Here is a 27,453-nt window from a genome sequence, read left to right as displayed (position 1 = left end):
ACAGGAGGTGGGTGAGGTCCTCAATGAATATTTCTCCTCTGTGTTACCAATAGAGAAAGACATGAAGACTTGGAGAAATTAGCTGTCATATCTTGTGGTCACAGTAGAGGAGTGTTAGACGTATTAGAATGCATGAAGGTGGATAAATCTCCTGGTTCTGACTAGATATATCCAAGAACACTGCAGGAGGCTAGATAGAAAATTGCAGGGGCCGTAGCTGATACTTTTGCATCATCGTTAGCCACTGGTGAGGTCCCAAAAGACTGGAGGGTAGCAAATGTTGTGCCCTTATTCAAGAAGGGCTGCAAAGAAAAACCTGGGCACTATAGTCGAGGAAGCCTAACATATGTGTATCTGTGGTGGGTAAGCTACTTGAGAAGATTCTGAGAGATAAGACAAACATGTATTCACAAAGACAGAGTTTGATTAGGAGTAGTCAGCATGGTTTTGTGAGTGGGAGATCATGCCTCACAAATTTGTTAGAATTCTTTGATGAAATGACCAGGAAGTTTGACAAGGGCAGGGCGGTAGACCTGTATGGATTTCAGTAAGGCCTTTGATAAGGTTTCACACGGTAGGCTGCTCTGGAAGATTAGGTCACATGGAAACCAGGGGGAGTTGGCAAATTAGCTGGCAATTGCTTGATGGTAGGAAACAAGGATTAATAGGGGAAGGATGCTTGTCAGATTGGAGGCCTGTGACTAGTGGAGTGCCTCAGGGGTCGGTGCTGGGCCCATTGCTGTTTGTTATCTATATCAATGATTTGGATGAGAATGTACAAGGCAAGATTAGTAAGTTTGCAGATGACTCTAAAATAAGCAGTATCATGAACAGTGAGGAAGATTAACAGAAACTGCAGCAGGATCTTGATCGGAGGGGGGGTGGGGGAAGTGGGCCAAGAAATGGAAAATGGAGATTAATATAAATAATTGTGAGGTCTTGCATTTTGGAAAGTCAAAACAAGTTAGGAGTTTCTTGGTGAATGGTAGGGCCTTAAGGAGTGTGATGGAACAGAGGGACCGTGGAGTTAAGGTGCATGGTTCTCTGAAAGTGAGTCACTGGTAGACAGGGCAGTGAAGAAGGCTTATGGCACACAGGCCTTCATCAGTCAGGGCACTGAATATAGAAGTTGGGAAGTTATGTTGCAGTTATACAGGATGTTGGTGAGGCCACACTACGAGAATTCTGTTCAGTTTTGGTCACCTTGCTTTAGGAAGAATGCTATTAAACTGGAAAACTTGCGTCAGAGGTCTGGATGGGGTAGAATTTGTAAGAAGCATTCAGGAAAGTTTTCTAGAGCAGTATGCCAATAGTCCGACGGGGGAAGGGGCCATATTGGACCTGGTACTGGGGAATGAGCCAGGACAGGTAGTAGAAGTTGAAGTGGGGGATTTCTTTGGGAACAGTGACCACAATTCTGTAAATTTTAGAATACTTGTAGATAAAGATGAGAGTGGTCCGAAGGGAAGAGTACTAAACTGGGCCAAGGCCAATTATATAAAAAATAGGCAGGAGCTCGAAAACTTGGATTGGACACAGCTATTTGAAGGGCAGTCCACGTTTGATATGTGGGAGGCTTTCAAAGATAGGTTAAAGATAGTGCAGGATAGGCATGTCCTGTTGAAGGCAAAGGATAGGAAGAGCAAGATTCATGAACAGTGGATGACAGGAGAAATTGTACGATTAGCCAAGAGAAAAAGTGAAGCGTACATAAGGTCCAGGCAGCTAAGAACATAACAGGCCCTGGAGGAATATCAGAAGAGTACGACAAGCCTTAAACGAGGAATCAATCGGGCTAAATGGGGTCATGAAATAGCTTTAGCGAGCAGAATTAAGAAGAATCCCAAAGCATTTTATTCTTATATAAGAAGCAAGTGGGTAACTAGAGAAAGGATTGGTCCAATAAAGGATAATGAAGGAAGGCTGTGTGTCAAACCTGAGAATGGGTGAGATTCTGAATGATTACTTTGCATCAGTGTTCACTGAGGAGAGGAACATGAATCTTGAGATTAGAGATAGAAGTTTGATTAGTCTGGATCATGTTGGCATAAGTAGGGAAGATGTGTTGGGTAGGCTAGAGGTTATTACGGTGAACAAATCCCCAGGACCGGATGGGATCTATCCCAGGTTGCTGAGGGAGGTGAGAGAGGAAATAACTGGGGCCCTGACAGATATCTTTGTACAGATGAGGTGCCGGAGGACTGGAAGGTTGCTCATATTGTCCCCTTGTACAAGAAAGGTAGTAGGGATATTCTGGGTAACTACAGACCAGTGAGCCTGACGTCAGTGATGGGAATAGTGCTGGAGAGAGTAGAGGGATAGGTTCTATTTATATTTAGAAAAGAATGGGCTTATCAGTGATAGGCAACATGGTTTTGTGCGGGGGAGATCGTGCCTTATCACCTGAATAGAGTTCTTTGAGGAAGTGACCAAGTTCATAGATGAAGGAAGGACTAATGATGTCATATACATGGACTTTAGTAAGGTGTTTGATAAGGTTCCCCATGGTAAACTAATGAAGAAAGTGAAGTCACATGGTGTGCAGGATGTTCTAACTAGGTAGATAAAGAACTGGCTGAGCAACAGGAGACAGAGAGTAGTAGTTGAAGGGGGTTTCTCGAAATGGAGAAAGATGGTGTTCCACAGGGGTCAGTGTTGGGGCCACTGTTGTTCGTGATATACATAAATGATCTGGAAGAGGGCACTGTTGGTATGATCAGCAAGTTTGCAGATGACACACAGATCGCTGGAGTAGCAGAAAGCATAAGGGACTGTCAAAGAATATAGGAGGATATAGATAGACTAGAGAGTTGGGCGGAAAAGTGGCAGATGGATTTAAATCCAGACAAATGTGAGGTGATGCATTTAGGCAAGTCTAATTCTCGAGTGAATTATACAGTGAACGGACGATCCTTGGGAAAAGTTGATGGGGAGAGAGATCTGGGAGTGCAGGTCCATTGTACCCTGAAGGTGGCTGCACAGGTGGATAGAGTGGTCAAGGAGGCACATGGTATGATTGCCTTCATTGGACGGGGTATTGAGTATAAGAACTGGCAGGTCATGTTAAAATTGTACAGGACGCTGGTTCGGCCTCATTTGGAATACTGTGTACAGTTCTGGGCGCCACATTACCAAAAGGATGTGGACGCTATTATTCTTCCACTGAGATCAGTGTAATGAGACCAGTCATTGGGATTGTCCGTATTTTCTTTGTATTGTTAGAAGTCTGAGTTCTCATTCTTGTTTCTTGAATTACTTGCAAAAATAAAAAGATTCCCTGTTCCTGTGCAGGACAGAGAAAGGTTTACGAGGATGTTGCCTGGTATGGAAGGTGCTAGCTATGAAGAGAGGTTGAGTAGGTTAGGTTTATTTTCATTAGAAAAAAGGAGATTGAGGGGGGACCTGATTGAGGTTTACAAAATCATGAAGGGTATAGACAGGGTGGATAGAGACAAGCTTTTTCCCAGGGTGAAGGATTCAATAACGAGAGGTCACACTTTCAAGATGAGAGGTGGAAAGTTTAAGGGGGATACACGCGGCAAGTACTTCACACAGAGGGTGGTGGGCATTTGGAACATGTTACCAGCAGGGGTGGTAGAGGCAGGCATGGTAGATTCATTTAAGGTGCACCTGCACAGATGCATGAGTAGGTGGGGAGCAGAGGGATACAGATGCTTAAGAATTGACCTACAGGTTTAGACAGTACATTTGGATCGGCTCAGGCTTGGAGGGCTGAAGGGCTTGTTCCTTTGCTGTAAATTTTCTTTGTTTTTAAGAAATTTATAATGATGTTACCAGGACTCAATAGTCTGAGTTATAGGGAGAGGTTGGACAAGTTCAGACCTTTCTCTTTAAAGTGTAGGAGACTGAGGGGGGTGCTTATAGAAGTGTATATGATCATGAGAGGCATGGAGAGGATAAATGCACTCAGGTTTTTTATCCCAGGGTTGGGGAATAAAGGACTAGAGGGCATCAGTTTAAGGTTAGAGGGGAAAGAGTAAAAGGGATCCTGAGGGGCAACATTTTTATACAGCAGGTGATAAGCATATGGAATGAGCTGCCAACGGAAATGGTTGAGGTGGAGATAGTAACAACATTTAAAAGGCATTTGGACAAATACATGGATAGGAAAAGATTGGAAGGATATGGGCCAAGTGCAGGGAAATAGGGTTAATTTGGAGAGACATTTTGGTCGGCATGGGCCAGTTTGGCCAAAGGGCCTGTCTCTGTGCTGTAGGTCTCTATGATTCTATGAGTTGATGACTAAGTATCCTACATAGGTCTCGTCCCATTTGGCCTGTATACCTCCAAACCCTCCCTATTCCTATACCCATCTTTTAAATGTTTCAATTGTAGTAACCTCCACCACTTCCTCTGGCAGCTCCTTCCGTACACGCACCACCCTCTGTGTGAAAAAGTTGGTCCTTGGATCCCTTTTAAATGTTTCCCACCTCACTTTAAACCTATGCCCTCCAGTTCTGGACTCCCCCACCCCTTGACCACTTGTTGGGATTTGCAAGACTTGTCATTCTGTTTATGCTTATATTTGTCTGAAAATAGGCAAGTTGTTTGTTGAAAGGACCAACTTCACTTTTGCTCTTTGACTTTGTAGGTCAGGTAACTTATTGCAGCACTCAGAATGATATTAGATCTTTTCCAAGAATTCACAGCCCAAGTGACCACTAGAGCAGATTTGAAAAAGTGCATGTTTACATAATTTAAATAATTTTGTGCACTCAGATGCTCAGTCATTTTATAAACTGCAATTGATGAATTTTGCAAGCCAGTGTCTATGGTAACTAATCTCAGGTGCACTATATTTAACCACTGCACAGATGCTTTGTAAGCTGCATTATAAGGCATATTTCATGAGTAGATGTTTATTCAGTGTTAATGATAGTTTTATTTTCAGTAAGCAATGCTCTGCTTTTCTTGAAATTAACAATTGAAAGTCTCCTCTATTATTCCTCGACTGAATCAGTGTAATGAGACCAGTCATTAGGATTGTCCGTATTTTCTTTGTATTGTTAGAAGTTTGAGTTCTCATTCTTGTTTCTTGAATTACTTGCGAAAATAAAAAGATTCCCTGTTCCTGTGCAGGACACACTAAACTACCTGGGTTACAGTGAGTAAAATACAACTGGACAGAAAGGATTACACCTTCATAAACAAATTGCCCGATGTTATGAGAAAACTCTTGAACACTTGCCTGGAGGTGTGCAGTCCCGTCATCTCCTCTGCTACACTGGAATGATCCAAGAACAGGAAAGCCTATTTCACTGTTCACATATAAGTTTCAACAGATGGACTAAGTAGATTAGACACATCTATGAGAACATCAGCTGGGATCAGATGCAAGGTACTTTCCTTCTCTCGAGGGCGTGATTTTCAGGGGTGCCTTTTCATTCCTCTTTAGCTCCTTTATTAGATGATGCAGTTACACAGTAAAAATTACTTTCTGCATTTGGTTGACACATGGGGGATTTTTGACACACAGAAACAGAATGGAAAAATACATCAATATCTTCAATAGTTAACAGACTTCGATTACATTTAAAACTAAACACACAAAGGAAGCATTAATATGTACATTCAAACATATGAATTGGGAGCAAAACGTAGGTCATTCTGCCCCCGAGCCTGCTCTGGCATCAGTTGAGGCTGATCTGTTTGTATTTTCCACTTTCCCACCTGCCCGTCATAAACATTGATTCCATTGCCTCACACGAATCTTTCAAGATGTTGCCAGGAATGGAGGGTTTGGAGAAATAAAAGTAGACTGGATAGGTTGGGACTTTTTTAACTGGAGTGTAGGAAGTTGAAAAGTGAACTTATTGAGGTTTATAGAATCATGAGGGGTATAGACAAGGTGAATGACAAGTGTCTTTTCCCTAGGGTGGGGAAGTTAGAACATAGAGTATAGAGTGCAGAACAGCCCCTTTGGTCCTCCAAATGTGGCCACAGCAGGGTTTTGTAGAGCTGCAGCATGATCTCATGGTTCCAAAACTTAGTCCCTCTCCCAATAAAAGCTAACACACCATATGCCTTCTTAACAACCCTATCAACCTGGGTGGCAATTTTCAAGGATCTTTGTACCTGGACACCGAGACCTCTTTGCTCATCTACACTACAAAGAATCTTCCCATTAGCCCAAATCTCTGCATTCCTGTTACTCCTTCCAAAGTGAATCGCCACACACTTTTCTGCATTATACTCTGCAGCTTATCTATGTCCCTCTGTAACCTACAACATCCTTCATCACTATCCACAACTCTACTGACCTTAACACCATCCACAACTTTACAAACCCACCCTTCTATGCCCATCCAGGTCATGAATATAAATGACAAACAACAGTGGACCGAAAACAGATCCTAGTAACTGAACTCCAGGATGAACATTTTCCATCCTTCTGTCTTCTTTCAGCAAGCCAATTTCTGATCCAAACTGCTAAAATCCCCCTCAATCCCATGCCTCTGTATTTTGTGCAATAGCCTACTGTAGGGAACCTTATCAAATGCCTTACTGACTCCATATACACCACATCAACCACTTTACCCTCATTCACCTGTTTGGTCGCCTTCTCAAAGAACCCAATAAGGTTTGTGAAGCATGACCTACCCTTCACAAAACCGTGTTTACTATCCCTAAACAACTTATTCCTCTCTAGATGATTATAAATCCTATCCCTTATAATCCTTTCCAACACTTTACCCAAAACCAAAGTAAGGCCCACCAGTCGATAATTTCCAGGATTGTCCCTACTCCCCTTCTTGAACAAACGGCCAACATTTGCTATCCTCCAGTCTTCTGGTACTTTTGCTGTTGACAATGACGACATAAAGGTCAAAGCCAAAGGCTTGGCAATCTCCTGCCTGGCTTCCCAGAGAATCCTAGGATAAATCCCAACTGGCCCCTGGGACTTACCTATTTTTACACTTTACAGAATTGCTAGCATCTCCTCCTGAAGCACCTCAATCCCATCTCGTCCAGTAGCCTGTATTTCAGTATTCTCCTCGACAACACTGTCTTTTTCTAGTGTAAATACTGGCGGAAAGTATTCATTTAGTGCTTCCCCTATCTCTGATTCCGTGCATAACTTATCACTACTATGCTTGATTGGCCCTAATCTTACTGTAGTCATTCTTTTATTCCTGATGTAACTATAGAAAGCCTTAGGATTTTCCTTGATCCTATCAGCCAATGTATTCTCATGTCCCCTCCTGGCTCTTCTTAGCTCTCTCTTTAGGTTAAGACTAGGGAGGCATATTTTCAGGTGAGAAGAAAAGGATTTAGAAAGGATATGAGGATCACCACTTTTACACAGAGAGTGGTTTGTGTGTGGAATGAAATTGGTGGATGCAGGTACAGTTACAGAGTTTAAAAGACATTGTGATAAGTTCATGAAGTGGAATTGTTTGGAGGGCTATGGGCAAAGTGCAAGCAGGTGGGACAACCTTACTTTGGGATTATGCTCAGCATGGATTGGCTGGACCAAAGAGTCAGTTTCCATGCTGTCTGACTCTATGACGATTGAAATCTGCCTTAAAAATAGCCAATGATTTTGCCTTTTGGGGAAGAGAGCTCCAAAGTCACACAAACCTCAGGAAAATAAAATCTCCTCGTCTCTGGCTTAAAAGATCGATCCCTAATTTTAAAACAGTGCTCCCTAATTCTGGATTCATAACCGTGAATAAACATCATTTCCAGATCCACCTCACTATGATCGTTTTTCCCACTTACTCAACCTTATCTCTAACTGTCTGTAATCTCATTTTGTCTTCTTCATAGAATAATGCCTGCCTATCCTTTTACCTCTCCGAATTTAGCTCGCCCGTCATTTTTACTGCATCTTAGATCTCAGTGCTAAATTTAAATTTAGCAATTGCCACATTGTTCATTACAATAGCATCTACTGCATTTTTCCCATTAAAGACTAAACTACATATTTCACGATCATTTGCAAATAATTTCAACAATTTAACTTAATAGTAGGAATAATTAATGTGACAGTACTTAATATAAATTTATAATTATTATAAAATAATTGAAGTAAAAATTAATTTAATTCCATGATAAAAAATAATTTCACGTTTTCCTAGCTCCTATTTAGCTGCATGTTCCTAGATTTGAAATAATTCTCCCTTCTTGTCAGCTATCCTCTCTATTGCCCACTCTTTAAGTCCCACTCTCTCTCCCACCCTCCTTGTGGCATTCCCATGTCCAACCTTGACCTGATGTTATGGTCCAGACCAAACTCCTTTAAAATGTATTGAAAAGGTAGGCGAGACCCTAACTTTTCTTTATTTTAAAGGTAAATGTAAGGTATTGCATTCCAGATTCAATTCTGTTGGTCAAGCTACTTGACATTAAGCAAATCACACTTTATTCATTCGTGAACAAAAGAAAAATAAAGAATGGAACTGGCTTGGCTGTAGCTCTATCCAAATGTTTAACAGAATAATAAATACAGTAAATACTACTAATTAACTGTTCCATACAGTAACATCCCACAAACACACCATTGACAAAGGCAAATTCAGAAAAACAGAGTGTATCACATGCAATTCCAGCAGTAGGAAAACACCAAGAGAAAACTCTGAGAGAGTGTAGCGTGGAGAGATGTATTGCTATTGAAAGCTAAAACAAAAAATCCTGGCTCTGGAGGAGTTTGAATGCACCCATTCTGGCTGCTTCAAAAACCAAGGACTCACAAGTTGTGTACTTTATGCATTTGCAATAGACAGTTCTACTTAAAACCTCTCTTCAAAAAAAAGGACAAAATACATCTCTTAATGCCATAGAATTGTCACACTAGTACTGCCTTTCTCCATCCAGTTTTCTTGCAGCCTCTGCAATTCCTTGATGTCCCATTCTCTTCGTAGCTCCCTCATCTCCCCCTGCTTCCTTGCATCCTCTTTCTGCCTCTCAAATTCTCCAGACTCGGGTTTGACAGCTGTCTTGCTGAGAAATGGGTTCCCAACTCCACCTCCCAATGTTAGCAAAACAGTGGTAGGTCTCAGCCACAGCCTTCATCCACCAGGTGCCCAGCTTTCAGCTCCAGATGCCCAGACCCACTCTCAGCCCCCTGTTCTCCATGGGGTTGTCCATTCTCAAATGCCTGTTTGTGGCCCCAGGCATTTTCATTCTTCAGAACCTAGAGAAAAGTCGTCCTGGACCCAAAACTCTGTTTCTCTCTCCACAGATGCTGCCAGACCTGCTGCGTTGCTGAGCACTTTTGTTTTAAGTCTTGATTTTTTTCTGTCTGCTGTTTGTAGCAGCGCTCATTGAGGGGCTGAAAGGCCTGTTCCTGAGCTTCTCTGCTATCCTGTACTCTACTGTACCTTACTTGTATGGAGACAATAGTTGAGGAACCAAAGACCCATAGAAATGATACAGTACAGAAGGTGACCATTTGGCCTATCTTGTCTGTGCTGATCCAATGACACACAGATTCCCTTTCCAATCTCATCTTGCTGCAGTTAAGGGGCAGATCCAGGTCCTTTTTAAAAGAGTTTATGGTCTCTGCCTCCACCACCAACTCAGGCAGCAAATTCTAGACACCCACCACCCTCTGTGTGAAAATGTTTTTCTTCACGTCCCCTCTATTCCTTCAGCCAGCACAATGGAACTTGTGCCTGGAGCCTGAATAGGTAGGGGAGGCCCTAAATCAGTTTTTTTGCATCAGTATTCACGAGAGAGAGGGATATTGTTAATAGTGAGAACACCATGGACCAGGTTAGAAATCACACAACATCAAGTTATAATCCAACAGGTTTAATTGGAAGCACTGGCTTTCAGAGCGCTGCTCTTTCATCAGATAACCACCTGATGAAGGAGTGGTGTTCAAAAAGCTAGTGCTTCCAATTAAACCTGTTGGACTATAACCTGGTGTTTTGTGATTTTTAACTTTGTACACCCCAGTCCAACACCGGCATCTCCAAATCATGTGGACCAGGTTAATAGGCTTGAACAGATTGATATCAAGGAAGTGGATGTGCTGGAAATTCTGGGATGCATCAAGTTAGATAAGTCCCCAAAGCCGAATCAGATATATTCAAGGTTACTACGGGAAGTGAACAATGAGATTGCTGTGCCTCTGGTGATGATCTTTGCATCCTCATTCTCCAAGGGAGTAGTACTGGATGATTGGAGGGAGGCAAATATTGTTCCTCTGTTCTAGGAAGGGAATTGGGAAATCCATGGGAATTACAGACCAGTCAGATGTACGTCTTGTGGGTAAGCAAGATACTGGAAAGGATTCTGAGAGATAGGATTTATGACTATTTGGAAAAACATAATTTGATTTAAGATAGTCAGCATGGCTTTGTGAGGGGCAGGTCATGCCTCACAAGCCTTATTCAGTTCTCTGAGGATGTGAGAAGATAAGTTGGTGAAGGTCTAGAGGTGGATGTGGTGTATATGGTTTTCGATAAGGCATTTGATAAGGTTCCTCACAGTAGGTTCATTCAGAAAGTTAGGAGGTATGGGATACAGGGAAATTTGGCTGTCTGGATACAGAATTGGCTGGCTGAAAGAAGACAGTGAGTGGTAATGGATGGAAAATGTTCCGCCTGTAGGTTGGTGACTAGTGGTGTCCCACAGGGATCTGTTCTTGGGCCTCTGCTCTTTGTAGTTTTTATAAATGACTTGGTGAAGAGGTGGAAGTTTGGGTTAGTAAATTTGCCGATGACACAAAGGTCGGTGGTGTTGTAGATAGTGTCAAGGGCTGTTGCCAGGCTACAACAAGACATTGACAGGATGCGGAGCTGGGCTGAGAAGTGGCAGATGGAGGACAACCTGGATAAATGCAAAGTGATTCATTTTGGAAGGTCGAATTTGAATGCCGAATACAGGGCTAAAGACAGGACTCATGGTAGTTTGGAGGAACAGCAGGATCTTGGGATCAGTGTATACAGATCCCTCAAAGTTGCCAACGAAGTTGATACGGTTGTTATGAAGGCTTATGGTGTTTTGGCTTTCATGAACAGGGAGACTGAGTTTAAGAGCTGTGAGGTTTTGCTGCCACGCTATAAAACCCTGGTTAGACCACACTTGGAATATTGTGTCCAGTTCTGGTCGCCTCATTGTAGGAAGGATGTAGATACTTTTGAGAGGGTGCAGAGAAGATTTACGGCGATGCTGGCTGGACTGGGGGGGGAATGTCTTATGAAGAGAGGGAGAGTGAGCTAGGGCTTTTCACACTGGAGAGAAGAAGGTGTAGAAGGTAATGACAGTAGATAGCCAGAGACTTTTCCCCAGGGCAGAAATGGCTGTCACGAGGGGTCATAGTTTTAAGGTGATTGGAGGAAGGTAGAGGGGAGATATCAGAGGTAGGTTCTTTATGCTGAGAGTGGTGGGTGTGTAGAATGCACTGCCAGCAGTGATGGTAGAGTCAGAGACATTTAAGCGACTGCCAGACAAGCATATGGACAGCAGTAAATTGAGGAGTGTGTAGGTTAGATTGATCTTCGATTAAAATTAATGCTCAGCATGACATCATGGGCCGAAGGACATTTACTATGCTGTACAGTTTTATGTTCTAAAAGCTCAGGTCATGTTGCATCTGTAGAGTGGAAAACCAAGTTTGCTGAGCCTCTAGTATGACTCCTCATCATCATTACCATGAATCGTTAATGGGTATGGAATTGTTGTATTTCATAGGCTGACTGGAAAAAATACACATTTTACAAATGATGAACAAGTATTGCACACATTTCAAGACTTGGAATTTTCTAATTGTGTTCCAGGCCGGAATTCACATTAAAACATATAGATTATATTTTTCAATATATCCAATGTATGATTGCCATTTGACATTTTGTAAAGGATGTCGCACAATAAGGAAAGGGTGCATCACTGCCCATAGCTTAAAACAAGGGAGCAATGCTGAAAGTGGTCACATGACTCGATAGGGTGGTAAAGAAGGAAGATAGCGTGCTTGCCTTTATTAGTTAGTGAATTGAGTACAAGAGTCAGGATGCCATGTTGTAGCTTTATAAAACTTTGGTTAGGTCATATTTAAGAGTATTGCATTCAATTATGGTTGCCACATTACAGGAAGGATGGGGAGGCTTTGGAGATGATGCAGAAGAGGTTTACCAGGATCTCGCCTATATTAGAGGGTATAAGCTATAAGGAGAGGCCAGAAAAACTCATTGTTTTCTCTGGACTGGTGTAGATTAAGGTGAGACTTGATAGAAGTCTATAAAATTATGAATTCATGGATAGGGTTGATGATCATAATCTTTTTCCCAGAACTGACATGTTTAATGCAAGGGAGCTTGCATTTAAAGTGACAGGGGGAAAGTTCAAAGGAGATGTGAAAGGTAGATTTTTTACACAGAGAGTGTTAGGAGTCTGGTGCACACTGCCAGGGCTGGTGGTGGAGGCAAATACGATAGGAGCATTTAAGGGACATTTAGAAAAGTGCATGAATAAGCAAGGAATGGAGGGATATGGACTAAGGCTGGCAGAAGGGATTAGTTTAATTTGGCCTCATGTTTGGCACAACATCGTGGGCCAAAGGGCCAGTTCCTGTACTGTACTGTTCTCTGTTCAATGGTCACTTCCCATGCTGAAAGTTAATTTATTTTAATGTATTGTATTTGTAAAGAAAAAATGACACATAAGAATGAATAAAATGTATGAGCACCAATTAATAGAGAACATCAGAGCCATAAAATCTCAGAAACCCTGACCTTATAAGAGCATTCTACAGTTTACAGGAACACCATTTGCTAGAAGATGAGGATTGCAACACCTTTACGTGTCTCCATACATAAAATATGCATTTGTCTTTTCACAAGGTTCATATTAGGAAGTAATTAACAAGCATCAGCTACACTCTTGAAATCAAAACTCCTGACCATTACGTAGAGAGTAGTGACTTTGTGCCTGTCTGATCACCACATATGGAATATCATTGCATGTTTTCTAATTACAACGGTACACATTACTCATGGTGCCAGTTATTGGGTGAATTAATCATTAACCATGGGTTCCTGAAAAATCACCATACATAACAAGGAAGACCTGTGGAATATAAGCACATTAATTTCAGTAACCTGGTTAAACCGGCTCACTGAGCTGTACTTGAGCCCACATCTTAATTACATTCAGCTTTGTTAAAAACACCAGCATTTACACAAGGTTATGAGTCAATTCATCATTTACAGTGACCCAGGGTAAATCCCTAAGGCCAGAGCATACATATCTCAGCAATGTAGGGATGAGTCAGTGGGGAGTTTAAGGAGCTGTTATCACCTGACAGCTGTACCAGAAATTCGCAGGGGTTCAGTTCTTACAAAAGATGGACTGCGGGCAGTGTATTTGCAAATTCCCAATGGCCTCCTAGAAGCTGAAGCTCTTCCTAAGCAGCATAAATCTGGAACACTGGCCCTTGCGGTACTGAAGGAGTGCTGTACTGGCAGAGGTGCTGTCTTTTCAAGCAATGTCATGAAACTTTGCAGTTGAAAGCAAGATAAGAACCCTATGGCCCAATTTTAAAGAGTAGCTGGGAAACTTCCTACAGTCAGTGTAGGAACCGTTCACAGGTTGACAGGGACTGAGACAATGTTTGCCAAGAAGATTCTAGAACTGTGGATCATATTCAAAAAATAAGTTGTGAGCCACTGAGGACTGAGATGAGGGAAATTGGCTCACTCAGATGGTCTCTGGAAGTCTGTATTTCAAGAGCTGGGCATGCTCAGTCATTAAATGCAATTAAGTTATGGATCAGAGTTTTGAGCACTAAATGGGGCCAAAGGATATGGCTTTTGTAGGAAAGTGGAGCTGATTTTGGAGATTAATGATTACGCCAGAGCACCATGTAATCCCAAAACCCAGCTTAATGAATCAGAAACACAATTTGACATCCCATTATTGGTGCTCAGGGATTTGCAGTCAGCTGAGTAAATAAACAAAGCTGCAAAAATTAGTGTCAATGAGGGTAATCGTTGTAATGACTGGATTGTTGTACAAATCTTCCCTTCAGGGAGGTAATCCGTCCTGACCTATTCGTGTGTATATCTGACTCAGGACAGACAGTTATGCTGTTAACTCTTATCTACCTGTTGTAATGACCCAATTCTCTCATTCTTGCACTGGATGTTGTCACTGGCAAGGCTGGCATTTGATGCCCAAAACCAATTGTCCCTCTAAGCTATTTTAGACGGCAGTGAGAAGTCAACCACATTACTATGGGTCTGGAGTGACATGTAGACCAGAACGAGACAAGTCACTTAAGGACATTAGTAACCAGATGGGTTTTAAAAAAATATACTGTTTGGTCTCTTTATTGAAAGAAGAAAATTATTCAATTCAAGCCCAAATAGGAATGGGCAACAAACGCTGGCTTTTTGAGTCAGGCTAATATCCATGAAAGAATAATTTTTAAAAATGACAAGTTCATCACTTAAGACACCTGCATAATGATGGAGTATAGTCATAGAGTCTCACAGCACAGAAACAGACCCTTCCGTCCAATCAGTTTATACTAAACCACATTCCCAAGCTAAACTAGTCCCACCTGCCTGCACTTGGCTCATATCCCTCCAAACCTTTCTTATTCATGTACCTATCCAAATGTCTTTTAAATGTAGTAACTGTAGCAGCCTCCATCACTTCCTCTGGAAGTTCATTCCACACACAAACCACTGTGTAAAAAAAGTGCCCATCATGTCTTTTTAAAATCTTTCTCCTCTTACCTTAAAAACATGCCTCCAAGTTTTGAAACTCCCCCACTCCAGAGAAAAGACACTTGCCATTCACCTTATCTCTAACCCTCATGATTTGATAAATCTCTATAAGGTCACCTCTCAACCTCAATCTCAACTCAGCCTGCGTTTTGTCAATAATGCAGGCTTCACTCAGGGTTGGGAGCCTGAAATAAACCTGGTGTTGACCTCCCAGTCCCAGACTGTGACCTCTCCTGCGGGAAGTGAATCCCAGTGTTAGTTTTCATGATCTTATTTTAAAATTCATTTGTGGGATGTGGGCATTGCTGGCTAGACCAGCATTTATTGCCCATCCCTAGTTGCCCTTGAGAAGGTGGTGGTGAGCTGCCTTCATGAACTGCTGCAGTCCACCTGCTGTGGGTTGATCCAAAATACCATGAGGGAGGGAAATCCAGGATTTTGACCCAGCGGCAGTGAAGGAATGGCGATATATTTCCAAGTCGAGATGTTGAGTGGCTTGGAGGAGAACTTGAAGGTGAAGTTCCTTTGTATCTCCTGCACTTGTCTTTCTAGATAGAAGTGCTTATGGATTTGGAAGGTGCTGTGTAAGGACCTTTGATGAATTTCTGCAGTGCAGAAATTGCTACTTTTGGGCTTTCTTGGATGCATCACCTTGGATTTCTTGGCCACATTACTCTTTCCACCAAAATCAATCACTTCACACTGAATCTATATTCAAATTAATTTATCCTTTACAAAACTGACACGTTTCAATATATGCAATTGATTGTTTCTTTTAATGTTCATTTTAGAACTATTTATTCAGTCAGAGGTTATGTCAGACATTCCAAAATTGCTTTGTTTTTCCAGAGGGGTGTTTAATGAGATTGGACTTTCTGTAGATACATGTGGCTGAACAGTTTGCTTTAGTCAATTTGGAGAAGAATGACACTTGACTCTTCTTTAAGTCAAATGGTGACTGTGTCTTCAGCTCCTCGGTTCTCAGTTCTGGCGTTCCCTTCCAAAACCTTTTAGCCTCTCTTCCTCACTTTCTTACTTTAAGACACTGCATTCTTTAAAAGCTCTCCAAGTTTTGGGCCATCTCCATGCAATGCAATGTTTTGTTTGTCTTTAAGTACTCCTGAGTAGCACTTGAGACAATTTATTGATTTAAAGATGCTTTATAAACACAAGTTATTGTTGTTACTGTTATCCATATAACAGTAACAACAATAACTCATGTTTATATTACATCTTTAACTCAATAAATCATATACGATGACTACTCACTGAAAACACAGCATGTTATACTTGGCACATGGATAAGCACCATATGCAAGGTTTTAATCGCAGAGTGATTGTGATATTTAGAAACTGTATTTGTGCTTTGTGATGCCACCGGAGTGTTTTGTTCAAAGTATACCCTTCTAAATAATTTCTACCTTTCTAAACAGATAAACTAAACATTGGGAATTCGATCCTCCAAATGAATATTGTGAGGACGAAAGCCGTTCTCTTCACTCTGGACCACAATCTCTATCTGCTAGTCGTCCCTCTCCATGGTTTCATGCTGAATCATAGTGTAGCATCCTGTTTGATTTTGAGCTAAGCTTCTGACCTCACCCTCTTCATCAATAAGACTTCCAACACTGCATCATCCTCTTGTCTCAGTTAACCTCCTACTGAAACTCTCACCCATCTCTCACCTTTAGAATTGGCAATTCTAGCATTCTGTTGTCTGAACCCCCACCTTCCATCCTTTATAAACTTGACAGTATCCCATCAGATTGTATGGTTCCATTCTCCAGCCCTATCTCCTTATCCCTCCAAGTTTATACCTTTCAAATACATATCCAGCTCTCTTTTGAAACATTGTATGGAATCCACCTCCACCACTCTCCCAGGCAGTGCCTTCCAAATCCTAACCACACTCTGAGTAAAGAAGTATCCCCTCATTTCTCTCATAGCTCTCTTGCTGGCAATCTTGAAATTGTGACCCCCCCCCCCCCAGTTTCATTTCCATTACCAACTAATGGAAACAAAAGATCCTTATTTACTCTGACAAAATTGTTCATGATTTTGAACACCTCAATAAGATCACCTCTTAATCTTCTCTGCTCCAAGGAGAATTACCTCAATTTCTCTAACCTTTGCCAAAAACAGAAAGTGCTGGAAAAGCTCAGCAAGTCTGGCAGCATCTGAGAAGAGAAATCAGAGTTAAAGTTTCGGGTCCGGTTTCCCTTCCTCAGAACAGTCAGCTCTGAGGAAGGGTCACCAGACTCAAAACGTTAACTATGCTGGAAAACTGAAGTAAAAAAACGTAACTCAGACCTGCTGAGTTTCTCCAGCACTTTCTGCCTTTACTTAAAACCTACCTTTTTGACCAAACCTATCCAACCTGTTCCAACATCTCTCTAGGTGGCATTGTGTCAAACTTTGTTTGATAATGCTTGTGTAAGACATTTTGTGATTTTTTTCTATGTTAGAGGTATGTAAATTAAACTAGTTGACATCTGATGAGTTTGGCAGCAATTATTCTAATGAAATACAGACCCGTTAGGATGTAGACATTCACAACTTTGTCAAAACAATATATATAATATGGTATCGTTTACACTGCAGGCAATTGCATGTTTACAGAAGAAAGACTGTTGAAAGTTTTTATCAAAGTGCAGAAAGCCAAATCTTTTGTTTCACATTAATGTTATATTGTGACAGCACTGAATCCCTATACGATTTTCATGTGGTATTTCAAATTTATTTACAGCTTCTTGACGAAGAGGTTGAGGAAGAGTCCGGTGGAACAAAACATACCAGCAATTTCTGTTCAATCATTGCACTTTAGAAAAAGACAACTGAAAATCTCAAAATGGAATCCAATTTGTTTTATTTGGAAAGTGTGTGAATCTAGCTGTGTTTATAAAGGAGAATCTGCAGAGTAGAAATAAGATTAACTACATGAAAGGAAGCTGTGAAAATGTATGGCAGACTCCAACACCACAGGAGATGCTATAACAACAGTGAAGCTGATTTTAATGTTACCCGAGGCGATTAAAAATGCAATAAGTTACAAACTATTTTATTGAGCACAACGCTTTGCGTAAAGAAATCGTTACACTGAAATCTGTTATATCGAGGAATGATCGACATCATTTCATTTCCAAGTGCATGATATCTTCTGAGCAAAAAGCAACACACAAATGTAAAGTTTTAACTGCAGACGCAATTCACTCCTGTAAATGACGCTATCTTAATGTTTCTCAGTTGGATGTTATGTAACCTTCGCAATTGAAACAACAGGGACCACATAATAAATGTCCAAATAATAAGTGGTGTCTGGCTACTGTGGAGCAGCCTAATTGCTCATGCCTGCAGTATTATCAGTATTAGTAACTACGGACAACATTAATGTTTCTAACTGCTAAGCAGGGACATGTCCGAGTGGAGAGAGAGATAGAACTTGGCTCATTTCCTACTGGGGTCGAGTGTGTGGTGCTGGAAAAGTACAGCAGGTCAGGCAGCATCCGAGAAGCAGGAGAATCGACGTTTCAGGCATAAGCCCTTCATCAGGAATGGCGAGCAGCACCACACTCTCAATTCTGATCTCCACCATCTGCAGTCCTCACTTTCTACTCATTTCCTACTGGGCGACAGGGAAATTATCCTCAGCAAAGTCCACTTTCAATCTTTGACCAACCAATTGTCCAAACAATTCCCTCAACCTCTTCCTCCCGCCATCTCTTTGTGCCTCCATTCTTGTCTTCTCCTCTCCTCAGAATCTCCATTCTTATTGTGTTCCAGCTGTTTGGTACACTTTCCACCTCTCCTCCTTCCTCTTCTGCTTCCAATCCCACTCTCTTCCCAGTCTGCCTGGATCGGTTAGCCCCTCCACAGTCAGTTACCCTTGCTAACATGGGTTTGATTGAAAACCATGGGTTTTGTCTTTCACTGTCTGCAGCATGCCAGTCTTGAATCACTGAACTGTTCTCATGCAAAATGAGGCCAGTCAGCCCATTCTGCCTGCACTGGCCCTATTACCGAGTGCCAGTCTCCTGCACACCATCATAATCCACATAATCAAGGCAGTCAATCGGGACGGTGACAGCCTATTGGTAATTTTGCTAGATTTTTCATTCAGGGATCCAGGTAATTTTCTGGAGAACAAAACCAGTAATTACTGGAGAAACCCAGCAGGTCTGGTAGCATCTGTGAAGACAGAAAGCAGCATTAACATTTTGAGCCCAGTGATCCCTCTTCAGAATTGGTCGTAGCTTGGAAAAGGTGTTATTTCTGCTGAAGACAGGGGTTGGTGGTAAAGGACTAACAGGTGGAGAGGGAGCCCAGAGAGAGAGGAAACAGCATCTAGATAGGCAAAGGGATGTATAATGGTAAGCCAGGGATAATGATAAGGTGATAATGGGGATTGTATGTCAGTGAAAATGGTCTGGCTGTGCTGAAAGCAGCAATGTTGTGGCGAGAGCTGGGGTGTGGATAATGGATTTGGAAGAGATGTTCAGGCCCTAAAATTGGTGATCTCTATATTGAGTCCAGAGGGCTGCAGGGTCCCCAGGTGGAAAATGAGGTGCTGTTCTTCCTGGTTGCACTGAGTTTCACTGGAGCACTGCAGTAAGCCCCAGGCAGCGATGTTGGCAAGGGAACAGGGTGGGGTGTTGAAGAAGCAGGCAAACTCCTGATCATTTTATGCAGATAGAATGTAGGTGTTCCCCAAGGCAGTCAGCCAGTCTGCGTTTCATCTCTGATGTAGAGGAGGCCACGTGGTGAGTAGTAGACCAGATTGAATACAGTCGAGTAGATTGCTGTTCCTCATCTGCACTGGCTGTTCCTGCCCTTTAACTACCTGACGAAGGAGCAGCACTCTGAAAGCTAGTACTTCCACATAAACCTGTTGGATTATAACCTGGTGTTGTGTGATTTTTAACTCAGTTTAATGTTTGCCCAGGCACTGATGTGGCTGTGAATATCTCGTGTGCATACAAAACTTGGCCATTATAAATGTCTTTTACATTCTTCGTTAACACCATACCCATACTTAGTTTCTTAAGTTGCGAGAGGCAAAACTTTCCATTAGTGCACAGTTCTGCAGACCTCTGTGTAATAAACTGCAAAGGACCTCCCGAAAATATTTACATACAGAACACATTAAAAACTTTGGATTTTATAAATGGAATGAGAACCAGGAACAGAAGAAAGGAAATCAGCTTCGCTCAACAAGGAGAAAGGAGAGAGAAATTAAATAAACAACAAGAAAGTAAAGAAAGAGACAGAAGGTCTGTATGAGAATGAGAGTAAAATCATTCAGAAAAGAATGAACACCTCTTTGATGTAATTTTAATACTGTTGGAAAAAGGCACATTTTATAGTAACTCCCTCATACAATTTTCTCCTTAAATTGCTAGTTCTCGTGAATCAGAGTGATAAATATACGCTTCAAGAAATTGTGTCCTCCTTCAACAAGACTCAAGTGGTCTACCAGCAAATGGCGATTAATATCATTTTGTTAAGCCACCTCTGGCTGCAAGGCTTCTGTCACAGAAAGATAAACTTTTTTCTAAAGTAAAAGTCAGCAGAAAAAAGGTTGAAATAAATCGAAAGGTGTAAATAGTTTAACCTCAATTTTAAACTGTCACAGGGCAAATGCTTCCATCTGAAACTTTGAAACATTGCTTCACCGCTGAAATCTAACGAATGGGCAACACCTGCTGGTTGGGTCTGGTAATGTGGCTTTGCCAGAAGGATTTCTCAGTGATAGCTCTCCCAACCAGATGCACTTCCACGTTTGCTCCTCACACTCCCATGCTGGGAATTTCCTCACTGTTCCATCAGCAGAAATGTCAGGTAAAAGTCCCGTTTATAGGGTACAGTTATCACTGGTGCATTTCCAGTGAAGACGGAGAAAGAGTGTTTCTGAGGGAGCTAATGTTCAACGAGTCATTGATCGTTAACCAGAAATGCAAACAATGGCTGATTTCTTTTCCCTATCCAACACAAACCTGCTCAGTATAATTATCTGATGTCCAGATGGCTAACTCAAGCACAAGTGGAGCACACTTCTAGGAGACAGTTAGGCTTTGATTTATCCCACTGAATCTTGATTAAAAAAAGGATGTTAAATATGGTTCAGATCAAAACGACACACAATTTATTTTATTCTGGCTAGATCAGCATTTCTATATTTGTCCTTGAAGTCAATAACCAGCTCAGCCATTTCAGAGGTCAGTTGTCAGTCAACTACATTGCCATGGGTCTGGAATCACATCTATGAAAGAGCAATGATACTGCTGCTCATGAAGGGAGCAGGGGAATAACCAGCAATCTACAGGTCCGTCGGTCTGCTGTGGAAACTATTAGAGGCAATTCTGAGGGACAGAATCAATCAGCATAAGGAGAGACAGGGATTAATCAAGGACAGACAGCAAAGTTTTGCCAAGGGGAGGTGACATTGGACCATTGGATTGAATTTTCGAGAGAGGTGACAAGGTGTGTAGGTGAGGGCTATGTTTTTGATGTTTTTGGACTTCAGCAAGTCTTTTGATAAGGTCCCACATGGGAGACTGATAGCAAAGGTAAGAGCCCATGGAATCCAAGGAAAGATGACATGTTGGATCCTGGATTAGCTGAGTGGCAGGAAGCAGAGTGTGATGATTGAGGGGGTTTTTCCAACTGGAGATCTGTGTCTTGTTGTGTCGCACAGGAGGCAGTATTGAGCCCTTGCTGTTTGTGGTTTAGACTTGAATGCAGGACAGTGGGTCAGTAAGTTCACAGGGGTTGCAAAGATTGGTGTGGTGGTAAATAGTGAAGAGAATAATCTTAGACTAGAAGAGGAAATGGATGTGCTGGTCAGATGAGCTGATAGTGGCAAAAGGAATTCAGTCCGGATAAGTAAGAGGTGATGTACTTAGGCAGTTCAAATATCGCAGGGGAATAAATGATAAATGGTAGGACCCTGGGAAGCACCGAGGATCAGGGGCACCTTGATGTGCAGGTACACAAGTGGGGCTGGTGGATAAAGTCCTTAAGAAGGAATAGGGTTTACTTGCCTTTAATGGCTGAGACACAGAGTTTAAGAGCAAGGAAGTTATGCTGGCACTATACACAACGTTGGTTAGACCACAGCTGGAGTACTGCGTGGAGCTCTGAAATCCACATTATCAGAGGGAAGTACTAGCACTGCAGAGGGTGCAGAGCAGATTTCCCAGGATGTTGCCTGGGCTGGAGAGTTTCAGTTATGAAGTGAGATTGGACAGACTAGACTCATTTTCCTTCAAGCAGTGGAGATTGAGAGGGGATGTGATTGAGATGTATAAATCTATGAGGGGTATAAGTAGGGTAGACAGGAATAGACCTTCCCTTCATGGAGGCACGAATAACCAGGGGCATACATTTAAGGAAGGGAAAGTAAATTTAATGTTTAGTGGAGATGTGAGGAAAATCTTTTTGATCCAGAGGGTGGTGGGAATCTGGAGTTCATGGTCTATAAGCCTGGTAGATGCAGAAACTCTCATAACGTTGGAGAAGTATTTCAATGTGCACTTGCAATGCTAAGGATACAAGGCTGTGGACCAAGTGCTGGAAAATGGGGTTAGTGGTTGTTTCTGACCACTCTGGATGTGGCAGGCCGAAGGAGCTAACACAGAATGTCTGTCGGCATCTGCAGAATGAGAAACAGAGTTTACGTCTCCAATCCGCGATGACTCTGTTTGTCTCTCACCCAATACTGCCAGATCAACTTGAAGCAGTTGGCAGTGTTTTGTTTTCACTTGATTTATATAAAAGAACAAAGAACAGTGCATAGCAACTCGCACATACCCAGCACATGCCAGAGCACGTCAAGTCAGCAAAGTGTCGATGAAGCACAATAATTTATGAAATGTAAACAAACACAGCAGGGAATTCACTGACGAGATAAACAAGCTGACAGCCTGCTTCAAGAATCAATGATTAAGAGAGAAAGTCTGGCAAGGTTACCTCTCCTGTCAGGTTCAGATATCATCATGGGAGCTTTTATAGCCATCCCGGAGTGGAGATAGGTTATCTCCCAAGTTTTCATAAGAATCGGGATGTTCTGCAGTATGTTCTCCTGTACTCTGGATTAGGTTTCTGTATTGGAAGCTTGACCTCGAAACTTTGGGCTGAGAAGTGCAAGTATTGCCAATGAACCAATGAAGGGTGCAAGTATTGAGGCAATTTTGTAAGCATTACATAATTAAAACCGGCACGCAAAGAAGAATATAACGGGATGTAATCAATTTATTAATGAGTACACGGCTAAGACAGAAAGCAAAGTTTGTTTGAGAAATTTCCAAAGCAGGTTAGTACAAAAATAATACAAATTGAATGTTGTTTTCTTCAGAGGATTGGGGGAGCAGGTGGTGCAGTGGTATGGTCAGTAGGTGAGTAATGTTGCATGAGATACTTTAGGGATATGGGTTCAAATCCCAATTTGTGGAGTTAAAAGTCAGTGATAAGGCTATTTGCAACTTCTTAAAACACACATCCACAAACATTTATTTCCTCTTGCACCCTTGCTCAATAGCTAAAAATCACACAACACCAGGTTATAGTCCAACAGGTTTAATTGGAAGCTCACTAGCCTTTGGAGCGACGCTCCTTCATCAGGTGATAGTCTGCTCCGAAAGCTAGTGTTGCTCCGAAAGCTAGTGTGCTTCCAATTAAACCTGTTGGACTATAACCTGGTGTTGTGAGATTTTTAACTTTGTACACCCCAGTCCAACACTGGCATCTCCAAATCATTGCTCAGTAGCAGCAGTGTACTCTCTACAAGATGCACTGCAGAAATTCACTAAAGATCCTCAGACAGAACCTTCCAAAACCGCCACCACTTCCATCTGGAAGGACAAGGGCAGCAGGTACGTGGAAGCACCACCACCCTCACGTTTCCCCTCTAAATCACACACCATCCTGACTCGGAAATATATCACCATTTCTTCACTGTGACCGGGTCAAAATCCTGGAATTCCCTCCCGAATGGCATTGTGGGCCAGCAATATGGACTGCAGCAATTCAAGAAGGCACCTCACCATCACACACTACTGGGCAACTAGGGACCGCCAATAAATGTTGGCCCAGCCAACAATACCCATGTCCCACAAGTGAATAATATAAAGTGTGGACAAAGTGGGTAATTTGATAAAACGTAAGTCGATCACAGGGTGATGTAAAGGAGGCAGGCTATGTGAATGGCTCTGAATGTGACACCTTTGTCACCCTCTCACAGGTTATCAGTTCTTTATGGATTACCTTTCACACTTTATCACCAACATCATTATTCGGACTGCATTAGAGGTTTGTTGGCTGCAATCTCCATGATATCCATTACAGCCCATCATGATCAACAAGGTACAAGTCAGGAATGCAGTACAAGACCACAGTTACACGCAGTTGCAATAGAAATCAAGACATGGGGCACCTTTCAGACAGAGCAGCTTTTCTCTTAACACGAAAACACAAATTGCTGGAAAAGCTCAGCAGGTCTGTGCACAGAATAATGTTTCAGGTCAAGTGATTTTTTTTAGTTTAGTTTGTGGAATTTGAGTATTGTTGAAAAGTTCCATCCTTAATTGTCTTCAGGAATTTACGGCACATTGCCTCCCTGAACCACTGCCAGTATAGTATTGGTACTTACACTGCTGTTAGACAGCCACCTGGAATGTCCTATCTCATAATCTTGGGAGCATCGTCAGGACAATTAGGTGATAGGGAGCATATAGAGGAGAACAATACCAGAACTACCGTGGGGTAAGTGGGGGTGGAGAATGGACACAAACTTCCCAAGGATTGCCAATATCCTGAAGAGAAACTAACTCCTTCAAGTGCAGTGTGCTTTTGGGGTTCCAAGACCAGGAAGATTATAGCATGTAAGTCATTCTAGACCACCATTTATTGAAAATAGACAAGTAGTTTATTTAGAGCAAATCTGAATCTGTGGAACCAAGTCAGAGTCCCTCATTTGCTGGGGTTAAGGTGAATCAAACACCATGGAGTCGCACTTTTCAGGATTAAACTCCATTTACCACCGTACATTCCATCTGACCAGCTGGTCTATATTATCCTAAGGCTTTCATTCCTGCTGTTTAAAGTACCAGTTTGATGACACAGCCTACACTCATGTCTTAGACCCTTAATGTACACAATAACCAGCAAGGGACTCAGAACTGAACAGCCAGCACTCTATAAGATTCCACTGGACACAGGCTTCCAGTCACAAAAATAGCCTTTGATCATCACTGTCTGCTTCCTGCCTTAAAGCCAATTTTGGAACCAACTTGTCAAATTGCATTGGATCCCATGGGGTCTTAAACAGGCAGGACCCAGTCAAACACTTTCCTGATGTCTATGTAGACTACATTTGTCTTCACAACTAGTCACCAACTCAGAAAATTCCATGAATTGTTAAGTCAAAGCCTGCCATCCGAAAGATGGGAATTGTCCAAAGTAACTTGGGAATGACTTCCCACATTTCCCATTCCTTTATCCACAGATTATCTCCTGGGAACTTTCATTCAGGAAAGTTGCTCCACAAGGAGCACCAAGATGGAGGGCAGGCAGTCGTTGTGTTGACCAAGTCACTATATTCTTACCAGACCACAGGGCTGCTCTCTTATTAGAGGGAGATGACTGGTGGTGATTTAACCTGAGAGCCACACCTCGGGCAAGGGGAGAGGTTAAGGAGAGTCCTTTGTGGTAACCTCAACCGGTGTAGGAACTGAACCCACTCTGTCCGCTTTGCAAATGAACCTTCCAACCAACTGAGCTATGGGTTTGTGAGATGCAGTCAGTGAATCTTTCTCAGTTATTGAATTGGTTGGGGGGTGGTGGGGGAGAAGCAATGTTTGTAGAGATAGGAAGTCAGGAGAGGGATTTTGAACTGAGAACATCTGTTATGATGCTTGCATTCGATTAAATATGAAGCAGATATGCATGTGTGTTGACAGTCCAGATAAGTGCTAAGTACCGATAGTACCAATAACAGTACAGCACATGAACAGGCCCTTCAGCCTTCTAAGCCTGTGCTGACACATTTTGCCCTTCTATATTAAAACTGTCTTCACTTACATTCCCTGCCTATTCATGATTTGGAGGTGCCAGTGTTGGACTAGTGTGGACAAAATTAAAAATCACACAACACCAGGTTATAGTCTAACAAGTTTATTTGGAAGCTAGTGCTTCAAAAGCTAGTGCTTCCAAATAAACCTGTTGGACTATGACCTGGTGTTGTGTGATTTTTAAACTTCCTGTTCATATATTTGTCCAGGTGCTTCTTGAATGCTGCTGTTGTGTCTGCTTCCATCATCTCCTCTGGCAGCGCGTTCCAGGCACTCACCACCCTCTGTGTGAAAAACTTCCCTCGCACATCTCTTTTAAACATCCTCCCTCACACCTTGATCCTGTGTTCCCTAGTAATTTACACCTCCACCCTGGGAAAAAGCCTCATACTTTCCACTCTATCCCTACCATTCACAATCTTATTAACTTTTGTCAGGTCCCTCCTGTTTTCCAGTGAAAGCAAACCCAGCCTATCCAACCTTTCTTCATAGCTAAAATCCCCCTTACGAGGCAACAACTCGTAAACCTTTTCTGTAACCTCGCCAAAGCATCCACATCCTTCTGATAGTGTGGTGACCAGAAATGTATGGAATATTCCAAGTGTGGCCTCACTAAAGTTCTGTAAAGCTGCAGCATAAATTGTCTATCCTTATACTCAATGCCCTTCCAACGAAGGCAAGCATGCCATAGGTCTTTTATACCCAACTTATCTACTTGCGCTATCACCTTCAGTGATCTGTAGACCGGTACACCAGATCCCTCTGCATATCAATACTCCTAATATTCTGCCATTCACTGTTTTATTTCCACTCTGTACGTGACCTTCCAAAATGTATCACCTCACATTTGTCCAGGTTAAACTCTGTCTGTCATTTTTCTGCCCATGCCTCCAACTGATCTATGTCCTGTTGTATACTCTGACAATTCTCCTCACTATCCACAACTCTACCAATCTTCATATCATCTGCAAACTTACTAATTAGACCAGCCATGTTTTCCTCCAAATAATTTATGTAGACCACGAACAGCAGAGGCCCCAGCACTGATCCCTGTTTAATACCACTAATCACTGCCCTCCATTCTGAAAAGCATCTTTCCACTGCTACACTCTGTCTCCAATGATGAAGCCAGTTCTGTATCCATCATGCCAGCTCAACCCAATATCATGTGACTTCACCCTTTGTACCAGTCTGCCATTAAGGACCTTGTCAAAGGTTTTACTAAAGTCCACGTAGACAACATCAACCATTTTTCCCTCATCAATCACCTACATCACCGCCTCAAAAAACTCCATCAAGTTAGTGAGGCATGACCTCTCCTGCACAAAACCATGCTGTCTATCACTAATCAGTAAAGTTGCTTCTAAATGCGTATAGATCTTGTCCCTGAGAATCTTTTCCAATAATTTCCTTACCACTGACATGAGGCTCACAGACCTGTAACTTCCTAGATTATCAATGTTATCCTTCTTAAACAATGAGACAACATTGGCTATTCTCCAGTCCTCTGGGACCTCACCTGTGGCCAAAGAAGATACAAAGATGTCTGTCAATGCTCCAGCATTGTTCCCTTGCCTTCCTCAATACTCTGGGATAGTACACTAGGACAAGTGCCAAGTTCGGCAGTATTGTGTCCTGTGAGTATGGTGTGGTGGGATCCTACCCATGTGGATGTGCAGTACACCAAATCT

The sequence above is a fragment of the Chiloscyllium plagiosum genome, unplaced genomic scaffold, assembly GCF_037043375.1.
Source record: "Chiloscyllium plagiosum isolate Xiang-an unplaced genomic scaffold, Cpla_swu_hap1 HiC_scaffold_20, whole genome shotgun sequence".
NCBI classification, from domain to species: Eukaryota; Metazoa; Chordata; class Chondrichthyes; order Orectolobiformes; family Hemiscylliidae; genus Chiloscyllium; species Chiloscyllium plagiosum.
Note: the sequence above shows the minus strand (reverse complement) of the source record.